This window comes from Erythrolamprus reginae, chromosome 5, assembly GCF_031021105.1.
Source record: "Erythrolamprus reginae isolate rEryReg1 chromosome 5, rEryReg1.hap1, whole genome shotgun sequence".
NCBI classification, from domain to species: domain Eukaryota; kingdom Metazoa; phylum Chordata; class Lepidosauria; order Squamata; family Dipsadidae; genus Erythrolamprus; species Erythrolamprus reginae.
Genome location: NC_091954.1, coordinates 3,119,937 through 3,132,608, shown reverse-complemented (window position 1 = coordinate 3,132,608; position 12,672 = coordinate 3,119,937).

Here is a 12,672-nt window from a genome sequence, read left to right as displayed (position 1 = left end):
TATACAGTGGTACCTCTATCTAATAACGCCTCTACTTACGAACTTTTCTAGATAAGAACCGGGTGTTCAAGATTTTTTTTGCCTCTTCTCAAGAACCATTTTCCGCTTACAAACCCGAGCCTCTGAAACTGTAACCGGAAAAGGGGGGGAGAAGCCTCTGTGGGGCCTCTCTAGGAATCTCCTGGGAGGAAACAGGACCGGAAAAGGCAGGGAAAAGACTTCCTGAGGCCTCTCTAGGAATCTCCTGGGAGGAAACAGGGCCGGAAAAGGCAGGGAGAAGCCTCCGTGGAGCCTCTCTAGGAATCTCCTGGGAGGAAACAGGGCCAGAAAAGGCAGGGAGAAGCCTCTGTGGAGCTCTTTAGGAATCTCCTGGAAGGAAATAGGGCCAGAAAAGGCAGGGAGAAGCCTCCGTGGGGCCTTTATGGGAATCTCCTTGGAGGAAACAGGGCCTCCATCCTTCCTGTGGTTTCCCCACATATCTCACACATTATTTGCTTTTACATTGAATCCTATGGGGAAAATTACTTCTTCTTACAAACTTTTCTACGTAAGAACCTGGTCACGGAACGAATTAAGTTTGTAAGTAGAGGTACCACTGTATATATCTTATACAGCAGTGCAATATCCCCCGTCCAATTGTCTCTCCTATATTTTATATATCTTTTCTCCCATCCATATATCCTTCCTCTACTCTTCATTGATGTATTCTATTCTCATATCTCTTCTTCTATCCCTTCTCTGATATTTACTACTACATGTTTTTATTCTCTTTAACTTTCAATTTGTATTGGACAAAGTAAGTAAGTAAGTAAGTAAGTAAGTAAGTAAGTAAGTAAGTAAGTAAGTGTTCTGTCTGGGTCACTCCGGAAGCTATGACCAACCCCAAAAGATAAGCCAGACACACCGGTAGAATCCAAACACAGTTTTATAATGGTAAAGAGAAAAGAAGCCAACAGAAAATGTCCTTACAAATCAGGAAAACACTAGAACTCCAAATAGATACACGAAGGCAATTGTTCATACAATAACACAGGATCCTTGATGCCAAGACGAGGCTGTAGATAACAGACATACACCTCCTACAGGTCTTCAAGACTGCTGGGCCACGAGCCAGGAACAGAAACACTGAGAGACAATGCAGATTACAGCAACTCCACTCTGATAACACTCCACGCTGCCTAAAGAGTTTTCCTGCCTTATAAACCCTCCCCTGCTAATGAGGACCACACCCAACCCCCTGATGTTCCTCATTCAATGCTGATAATATTTCTTCAATTGATTCCTCCTTTGGTCTATGCGTCTCTGTCGCCTACTAATGATAGCTTGTGCTTCGTCATCCAATGACTCCAGAGACTCCAAGCTACTGGCTTGAGAGAGCCCCTCCCCAGGGCTCCCAGGCCATTCTTCCTCATCACGTTCCTGTCTGTAATCTCCCCTGTCCGACTGCCCAGAACTCTCCTCTTCGCTCTCATCCTCCCCCGGGCATGGAGCCAGCAGAGACGCAGCTGGTCTTTCATCTGACTCAGTCTGAACCACAACAGCAAGCAAGCAAGCAAGCAAGCAAGCAAGCAAGCAAGCAAGCAAGCAAGCAAGCAAGCAAGCAAACAAACAAGCAAACAAACAAACAAACCTACCATGTTGTTGTTATTATTATTATTATTATTATTATTATTATTATTATTATTATTATTTATTAGATTTGTATGCCGCCCCTCTCCATAGACTCGTTGAAAAGATGCCTAGCTGCTCTGTACTTGAAATAAGACAATCCTGTGTGGCCTTCCTTGACAAAGAAGTTACTTCACATCTTAATAACGGCTCATCAAAGCTCACTGGTTTATGCTCATGATATCTTGAATCACGCACCGATGGTTTGGAAATTGCATAAAGACAGCAGAAATTGGTATTCCTGCACACCTTATGCGTCGACAGTGATAATACTTTCAATAAATATTGCAAAGGTTGGATGGACACCCATTCCCTGTCAATTGTTTACAGGTTTAAGGAGTTATTTTTCTTTCTTGGTTTGAGTAACTACTTTGCCAACGAGAAGTAGGACTGTTACGTCATTGGACTGCAGTCACAAACACTTCATTTCTAGTAGGTGTAGTGATTACAACACACTATAATTTAAGACTGTACACCATCAGAGCCGAATGCTTCCATACAAATTTAATTATAGGCATATACTGAGCAGTAAAAAGCTAATGGAGCTCTAATAAAACCTTGGAGAGTTTAAGTTCAGTTGATATTCTCCAAAATTGTAATTAAGCTTCTAACCCTGTTTTCAATTTCAGCTTTTTTTCCCCCCATTATGCTGCTCAACGTGGTTTATAGAAGCATAGAAACATAGAAACAAACATAGAAGTCTGATGGCAGAAAAAGACCTCATGGTCCATCTAGTCTGCCCTAATACTATTTTCTGTATTTTATCTTACAATGGATCTATGTTTATCCCAGGCATGTTTAAATTCAGTTCCTGTGGATTCATCTACCATGTCTGCTGGAAGTTTGTTCCAAGGATCTACTACTCTTTCAGTAAAATAATATTTTCTCATGTTGCTTTTGATCTTTCCCCCAACTAACTTCAGATTGTGTCCCCTTGTTCTTGGGTTCACTTTCCTATTAAAAACACTTCCCTCCTGGACCTTATTTAATCCTTTAACATATTTAAATGTCTCGATCATGTCCCCCCTTTCCCTTCTGTCATCCAGACTATACAGGTTGAGTTCATGAAGTCTTTCCTGATACGTTTTATGCTTAAGACTTTCCACCATTCTTGTAGCCCATCTTTGGACCCATTCAATTTTATCCATATCTTTTTGTAGGTGAGGTCTCCAGAACTGAACACAGTATTCCAAATGGGGTCTCACCAGCGCTCTATATAAGGGGATCACAATCTCCCTCTTCCTGCTTGTTATACCTCTAGCTATGCAGCCAAGCATCCTACTTGCTTTTCCTACCGCCCGACCACACTGCTCACCCATTTTGAGACTGTCAGAAATCACTACCCCTAAATCCTTCTCTTCTGAAGTTTTTGCTAACACAGAACTGCCAATACAATACTCAGATTGAGGATTCCTTTTCCCCAAGTGCATTATTTTACATTTGGAAACATTAAACTGCAGTTTCCATTATAAAGACCATAAATAGCCTAATATTATTATCTTCCCACCTCTTAAACGCCATTCCCAGTTGCATGCAAATCTGATGCCCAGTGCCTTGGCTGGTAGCTTTTATAAATGTAATACTGTATCCTGATGCAATCGGACTAAACACCACTGCAGAACTTTTCTTAGCAACCTTGATTTTTTTTTTCAAGAGAATTAACTCGGTCTGGAATTAAACCTTGGGGAACAACTTTTGGATACTTTCGCCCCTTACTCCTTTTTCAATACTTTGGTGACAGAGGATAATCGTTAGGGAAAGCAATTAAGTGGATAAACAATTATATTATCTCAATTCATGCTGACATCTCAGGATAGTTAAGGATGAAGCGAAGATCGGTGAGATCATTAGCAGGGCTGGTGCTAGCAGTAATGGCTCCATGCTTCAGTAAGCTATAAAAGAAGAGGTGTTATCTTGGGAAACTAAACTGGTGCTTATGGGAGACATGGAAATAACCATTTTGGATGAATCTTTAGCAGAGTTCGGATTTAACCTAATTTTTCAGATTATAAGACATACCTTTTTCCTCCCTAAAAGAGGCTGATAATTTGGGTGTGTCTTTGAGACACATGTAGAAACATAGAAACATAGAAGATTGACTGCAGAAAAAGACCTCATGATCCATCTAGTCTGCCCTTATACTATTTCCTGTATTTTTATCTTAGGATGGATATATGTTTGTTTGTTTGTTTGTTTGTTTGTTTGTTTGTTCGTTCGTTCGTTCGTTCGTTCGTTCGTTCGTTCGTTCGTTCGTTCGTTCATTCATTCATTCATTCATTCATTCATTCATTCAACTTTTATGCCGCCCTTCTCCTTAGACTCAGGGCGGTTTACAACATGTTAGAAATAGCACTTTTTAACAGAGCCAACCTATTGCCCCCACAATCCGGGTCCCCATTTTACTCACCTCGGAAGGATGGAAGGCTGAGTCAACCTTGAGCCGGTGATGAGATTTGAACCGCTGATCTTCAGATCTACAGTCAGCTTCAGTGGCCTGCAGTACAGCACTCTACCTGCTGCGCCACCCCAGCGTTATTATTTATCCCAGGCATGTTTAAATTCAGTTACTGTGGATTTATCTACCACGTCTGCTGGATGTTTGTTCCAAGCATCTACTACTCTTTCAGTCAGTACAAGTACGAGTACAAGTGCACCCGAGTGCCTTCTGTCCCCTGTCCTATTGCTCTCCTATATCTCCTATACCTTTCTTCTATTCCTATATCTCTTCTTCTATTCTTTCATTGATATGTTCTATTACTATATCTCTTCTTCTATTCTTTCATAGATATATTTTACTATGAGTATCTCCTCTATAACCTTCATCATGTATTTTACTATGTGTATATACCCACTAAAACCCTCATTGTGTATTGGACAAAATAAATAAATAAAATAATAAATAAATAAATAATATTTTCTCATGTTGCTTTTGATCTTTCCCCCAACTAACTTCAGATTGTGTCCCCTTGTTCTTGTGTTCACTTTCCTATTAAAAACACTTCCCTCCTGGACCTTATTTAACCCTTTGACATATTTAAATGTTTCGATCATGTCCCCCTTTTCCTTCTGTCCTCCAGACTAGACAGATTGAGTTCATTGAGTCTTTCCTGATACGTTTTATGCTTAAAACATGTAGATATTTGTATATATGTAGATATTTTTCAGTCCTAACTGACTGCTAATGATCTTTCCCGCTCTTTCATTGTTACTCTCTTCAAAGAATGTTTTCCAAGCCCTAAGTCTTTGCAAGGTTTTTTCATTACTCTAACTTTATTGGCCAACAAAGAATTCTATTCTATTCTATTTTGCTTTTTAAAATCATGTTTCTATAGATAGCCCAGCAATTTAGGGGTAGTGATTTCTGACAGTCTCAAAATGGGTGAACAGTGCAGTCAGGCAGTAGGGAAAGCAAGTAGGATGCTTGGCTGCATAGCTAGAGGTATAACAAGCAGGAAGAGGGAGACTATGATCCCGCTATATAGAGCGCTGGTCAGACCACATTTGGAATACTGTGTTCAGTTCTGGAGACCTCACCTACAAAAAGATATTGACAAAATTGAAGGGGTCCAAAGACGGGCTACAAGAATGGTGGTAGGTCTTAAGCATAAAACATATCAAGAAAGACTTAATGAACTCAATCTGTATAGTCTGGAGGACAGAAGGAAAAGGGGGGACATGATCGAAACATTTAAATATCTTAAAGGGTTAAATAAGGTCCAGGAGGAAAGTGTTTTTAATAGGAAAGTGAACACAAGAACAAGGGGACACAATCTGAAGTTAGTTGGGGGAAAGATCAAAAGCAACGTGAGAAAATATTATTTCACTGAAAGAGTGGTAGATGCTTGGAACAAACGTCCAGCAGACGTGGTTGGTCAATCCACAGTAACTGAATTTAAACATGCCTGGGATAAACATATATCCATTGTAAGATAAAATACAGGAAATAGTATAAGGGCAGACTAGATGGACCAGGAGGTCTTTTTCTGCCGTCAGACTTCTAATGTTTCTATCTAGATTTCTGTGGTCCAACCTGACTCTCTCCAGATAAGTAACATCTGTTGAAATATTTTCCCCGCACAGGGACAGCAGGTGCAAAATCCCATGCAGCCTGATCTATTTGGCACCTCTGAGTTTGTCTCAAACTCTACAGCCCAATATTCAGCATTTTGCATGCTTTTTTTTATTCCTTGTTGTTAGTTTGTTTGCCAAGCTTGGTTGTGTGAACTGTTGCCAAATATGCAAATAGATCTCAGGAAACGCTAAGAGGTGAAAACATGAAGCCGCTAAAGGAGAAATGAATCCTTGCCCTGCCTGTCAAAGACTACTTCAGCTTCAACCACAACAACACAAGATCCCACAACAGATACGAGCTTAATATTAACCGCTCCAAACGTGACTGTAAAAAATACGACTTTAGTAATCAAGTTGTCGAAGTGTGGAATTCACTACCGGACTCTGTAGTGTCATCCCCTAATCCCCAACACTTTACCCTTAGACTTTCCATGGTTGACCTCTCCAGATTCCTAAGAGGTCGGTAAGGAGTGAGTACAAGTGCACTAGAGTGCCTTCCATCCCCTGTCCTATTGCTCTCCTATATCTCCTATACCTTTCTTCTATTCCTATATCTCTTCTTCTATTCTTTCTTAGATATATTTTACTATGAGTATCTCCTCTATAACCTTCATCATGTATTTTACTATGTGTATATAGATATATACCCACTAAAACCCTCATTGTGTATTGGACTAACTAACTAAACAAATAAACAACTAAACAACTAAACAACTAAGCAAATAAGCAAATAAACAAATAAACAAATAAACAAATAAACAAATAAACAAATAAACAAATAAACAAATAAACAAATAAACAAATAAACAAATAAACAAATAAACAAATAAACAAATAAACAAATAAACAAATAAACAAATAAACAAATAAACAAATAAACAAATAAACAAATAAACAAATAAACAAATAAACAAATAAACAAATAAACAAATAAACAAATAAACAAATAAACAAATAAACAAAAACAAATAAACAAATAAACAAATAAACAAATAAACAAATAAACAAATAAACAAATAAACAAATAAACAAATAAACAAATAAACAAATAAACAAATAAACAAATAAACAAATAAACAAATAAACAAATAAACAAATAAACAAATAAACAAATAAACAAATAAACAAATAAACAAATAAACAAATAAACAAATAAACAAATAAACAAAGTGACAAGTTCTGTTTTCATAGATATCAAGTCTCCTTGGCCAATTATTCCTACAGAAAGAAATACAAACCATCTTTACTGGTGTTGTTGTTGTTTTTAAAAGAATCCTGGGCCTGCTTCACTATGGAGATAACTATTATCCCTGACATAAGAATGCAGAGGGAAACTGATTTGGAGGAATTTAATATTAACCGGTCTGATCTCAAACTGATGTGAAGCTCTGAATATTTATCCTTAGATTCTGCATATCTTTGAAACATTGCAATGCATTCCTCAGCTCAAAAAAAGAAAAAAAGAAACGCATACGTTGAGCTTAAAATACACGATTTGCGGCAATATCTATTTTAGGGCTGATTTATTTTTTTAATGCTCGTGTAAATAAGCGCATTGAATCCAGCCTGAATAATGTATAGGAGAAAAATGCTAAATGAATCCCCTCGTCTGTGGCACGAGAAAATAAGATGACACAGTTCTGAGTATAACACGGCACGGTGTAGGGTTTGTGTATGTTGTGTAGGCTTTGTCTAATTGGCAGCATTCGCCATCTGTTATCCTTAGAGGGTGTAATGGTAGGTGGCAAAATCCTTGGAGACTGGAGGAGGAAGAAGGGGAAAGTCTAGCAGCGCAAAAATTCTGGAAAGAGGCGCAAGAGGAAAATAATAGGATGTTAAATATAAGCGGGACAATTGCAAAGGAAATGGCAGTATTAGTAAAAAGAAATGAAATGGGAGAATTCAGAGAAATTCTCTCTCTCCCTCCCTCCTATCTATCTCTTTCTCCTTCCCACCCTCTCCCTCTCCATCCATCCATCCGTCCCTCCCTCCCTCCCTCCCTCCCTCCATCCCTCCATCCCTCCATCCCTCCATCCCTCCATCCATCCATCCATCCATCCATCTATCTATCTATCTATCTATCTATCTCTTTCTCCTTATCTCTATCTCTATCTGTATCTATCTCTTTCTCTTTCTTTCTCTCTATGTATATATCTATGTCTATGTCTATCTCTCTAACTGTTTGTCTCTCTCTCAATCTCTATCTCTATGTCTGTCTGTCTGTCTGTCTGTCTATCATCTATCTATCTATCTATCTATCTATCTATCATCTATCTATCTATCTATCTATCTATCTATCATCTATCTATCATCTATCTAACTATCTATCTATCTATCTATCTATCTATCTATCTATCTATCTATCTATCTATCTACTATCTATCTATCATCTATCTGTCTATCTATCTATCTATCATCTATCTATCTATCTATCTATCTATCTATCTTATCTATCTATCATCTATCTATCTATCTATCTATCATCTATCTATCTATCTATCTATCTATCTATCTATCTATCTATCTATCATCTATCTATCTATCTATCTATCTATCTATCATCTATCTATCTATCTATCATCTATCTATCTATCTATCATCTATCTATGTATCTATCATCTATCTATCTATCTATCAATCATCTATCTATCTATCTATTTATCATCTATCTATCTATCATCTATCTAACTATCTATCTATCTATCGTCTATCTATCTATCTATCTATCTATCTATCTATCTATCATCTATCTATCTATCATCTATCTATCTATCTATCTATCTATCTATCTATCCATCTATCCATCTATCCATCTATCCATCTATCATCTATCATCTATCATCTATCTATCCATCCATCCATCCATCCATCCATCCATCTATCTATCTATCTATCTATCTATCTATCTATCTATCTATCTATCATCTATCTATTTATCTATCTATCTATCTATCTATCTATCTATCTATCTATCTATCTATCATTTATCTATCTATCTATCTATCATCTATCTATCTATCTATCTATCTATCAATCTATCTATCTATCTATCTATCATCTATCTATCTATCTATCTATCTATCATCTATCTATCTATCTATCTATCTATCTATCTATCTATCTATCGTCTATCTATCTATCTATCTATCTATCTATCTATCTATCATCTATCTATCTATCTATCTATCTATCTATCTATCATCTATCTATCTCTCTATCTATCTATCATCTATCTATCTCTCTCTCTCTCTCTCTCTCTATCTATCTATCTATCTATCATCTATCTATCATCCTATCTATCTATCTATCTATCTATCTATCTATCTATCTATCTATCTATCTATCTATCATCTATCTATCTATCATCCTATCTATCATCTATCTATCTATCTATCTATCTATCTATCTATCTATCTATCTATCTATCATCTATCTATCTATCATCTATCTATCTATCTATCATCTATCTATCTATCTATCTATCTATCATCTATCTATCTATCTATCTATCTATCTATCTATCTATCTATCTATCTAATCTTTCCCTCCCTCCCTCCCTCTAAGGAAGTTTCTCCTTAGTCCTACTTCTTCTATTGTTAGTTGTGTGGTTCTTGACTTTTAATTGTAGTTTTGAACATTGAGTTTTTATATACTCTGTATATTGCTTGTTGTGAGCCGCTCTGAGTCTTCGGAGAGGGGCAGCATACAAATCTAATAATAAATAATAATAATGATGATGGGTTTTTTTTACTGTCATCCACCAAAGAGGCCTCCTTGCTTAGAGATGGATGTCCATATAGATGTGATTACTACATAAATATATATATATATATATATAACATGTGTGGCTTGGCTATGCAAATGCCGCTTCTCTTAACTCTCAAGAAATATACCCAAAAGATAATTAGACACCAATTGATTAAATTTACTAACCTTGCAATGCACCACCATCTTTTTAATTAACTGATCCTGAACAATGCCAATAAATGTATTTAAGGATAATTTGATTTTGACAGTATAAGCTTGCTTCTTTAATTAAGCGGAAGGGGAAAGTTTATTTTTAGATAGCTAAAGTTCCAAAACAGCAATCAATAAGCTAACCTTTGAAAAGCCATGCAGTTCTGTCAAACTTCCAGTCTTTAAATCACTTTTTAAAAATTATTAATATTCTGTCGGAAGCCACCCAGAGGTTGTATATTGTGAACGGAATATGAATACTGCTTTGTGTAAATGCTGAAGCAGCATTTTTGTTTTGTGTGTGAGGTTCAGTTAAAAACAGACTTTTTCAGGACATCCTTCCCAAAATATTACTCTTAATAGAAACATAGAAGATTGACGGCAGAAAAAGACCTCCTGGTTCATCTAGTCTGCCCTTATACTATTTCCTGCATTTTATCTTAGGATGAATATATGTTTATCCCAGGCATGTTTAGATTCAGTTACTGTGGATTTACCAACCACGTCTGCTGGACGTTTGTTCCAAGCATCTACTACTCAAATAATATTTTCTACTACTCAAATAATATTTTCTCAAGTTGCTTCTGATCTTTCCCCCAACTAAGCTCAGATTATGCCCCATTGTTTTTGGGTTCACTTTCCTATTAAAAACACTTCCCTCCTGAACCTTATTTAACCCTTTAACATATTTAAATGTTTCGATCATGTCCCCCCTTTCTCTTCTGTCCTCCAGACTATACAGATGGAGTTCATGAAGTCTTTCCTGATACTTTTTATGCTTAAGACCTTCCATCATTTTTGTAGCCCGTCTTTGGACCCGTTCAATTTTGTCAATATCTTTTTGTAGGTGAGGTCTCCAGAACTGAACACAGTATTCCAAATGGGGTCTCACCAGCGCTCTATATAAGGGGATCACAATCTCCCTCTTCCTGCTTGTTATATCCCTAGCTATGCAGCCAAGCATTAGTGTTGGGCAAACCCTTTGGTGTTCGGGTTCGGCGCGTTCGGACAAACTTGATGGAGTTTTGGAAAGTCCGCCGAACCCAAACCCCAACACCTCTGGCCCGGCGGGTGGTGAAGCGCTGGAGGGGTGTGTGTTAGGCTCGATCAAACAGGCGATGGCCAGGAGCCGCCGAAAATCCCTGCCCCTAGTTCTCTCTCATTTCGGAGGTTCCTGGCCATCGCCCGTTTGATGGAGCCTGACATCTCCCCTGCAGCTTCCACGCCGCCGCCCGGCTGTCATCTTCTGAGAAGAGGAGGAGAAGGAGCCTTTACTTCCTTATTTATTTAGTCCAACCTTGGCAACTTTTAAGACTTGTGGACTTCAACTCCCAGAATTCCTCAGCCAGCTTCGCTGAGTCAGTTGTTAGCCACTCAGAGTCCGTTTGGAGTGAACGACATATAAGATGCAATAGCTAGCTAGCTAGCTAGGTGTTGTGGTTAGCTCTGGCCCAGCTCCTGCCCCAAGGACTGTGGATGTGGGGGAGACATCCACATGCTGCAGGCCTGTTTTTCCCCCGGTGGAATCTGCTGATGAAGGCTCCTCTGACCAAGAAGACTTGAGTGACAGGGAGGAGGAGAGTGGGGCAGACAGTTCAGAAGGAGATCAATTATCTAGCTCCTCCTTGGATTCAGAACAAGAGTTAATGATACAGCCACGCATGTGGAGAGCGATGCATAGGCAACAACTGAGAGATTATTATCAAAGAAAATGAGGCCACCTGTGGTTGGGTGGGGCTGTGGTCAATAGTGAGGCTGCTATAAATAGCAGCCTGTGGGTTTGGATATTGTGGAGGATTATCTGATCTTTGTGTTTCGTGACTGCTTTACTGACTTTGACCTTTTGGGTGCTGATTTTTCCCCACTTTGAAACTAAACCAGAGCAAAGTGTGTTTCACTTTGTGAAAGAAGAAGGACTGTGAATTGCCTCACAGCTGCAAGATAAGTATCACAGAACTGATAAGGGACTTGTACAAATTACCAGTTTGGAGACGAGGGCTCTTTGCTATCCCAAAAGAGGGCTTGGTTTAAGTGAATTGTCATTATAAAGAACATTGTTTTGAATTTTCAAATGTGTGTGTGTCTGAAATTTGTACCTGTGAATTTTTGGGAGGAGTCTACCAGAGAGCCTGACAGAACAGTAGGTAGGTAGGTAGGTAGATTAGATAGATAGATAGATAGATAGATAGATAGATAGATAGATAGATAGATAGACAGACAGACAGATAGATGATAGATAGACAGACAGACAGACAGACAGACAGACAGACAGACAGACAGACAGATGATAGATAAGTAAATCTCTTGGCGTGGCAATGGGGCCCCAAGTTAGTCGTGGCCTTTGGGAGCAGCAGAACGGTGCTCCCGAAGGCCACAACTCGCTCAGGGTGCGATCACTGTGCTGAGAGTTGCCTGTGGCACGGGAGACAATAGACCAGACCGCATGGCTGGAGCTCAGGGCCGCCTGACCTCTTCCTTGCGTCGCAAGCCATCTTCTCAGTGAGGGAGAAGCTGTCGCGCAAGGTAAGGCAGGCGGCAGGGGCGGAGCACTTGGGCCACTCGCGGTGGAGTCGCCGCTTGTGGCAGGGCAGGTAGGAGGCAGGGAAACGGGCAGGGCACCTGGCGGGGGTAACTTATTTTATTTTCGCTTTCTGGCTTTTTTGCTTTTGCGCATTCGCAGAAAAGCTGAAACTGCGCATCTTTGCGTGAGATTCGGCTTTTGCACATGCGCAGAAGCTGAGTCCTATGCCATGCGTACGCTCACTTGCGCGCTCCCAGCCCTATTCCAGTGGCACCAGGAATAGTGTCCTGCTGCTGAGAGCCACGCCGAGGTAGCAGGCCGAAGCCTTTAAAGTCTGTGGATCTTCTACCACCCTGAATACTTGAGATGCGGATCCATGACCTGAAACCAAGAAATGCTATTTTCTAACCCAGGGCAGTGCGAGAAAGTGATTAATAGGACTTGCCAAAATGGAG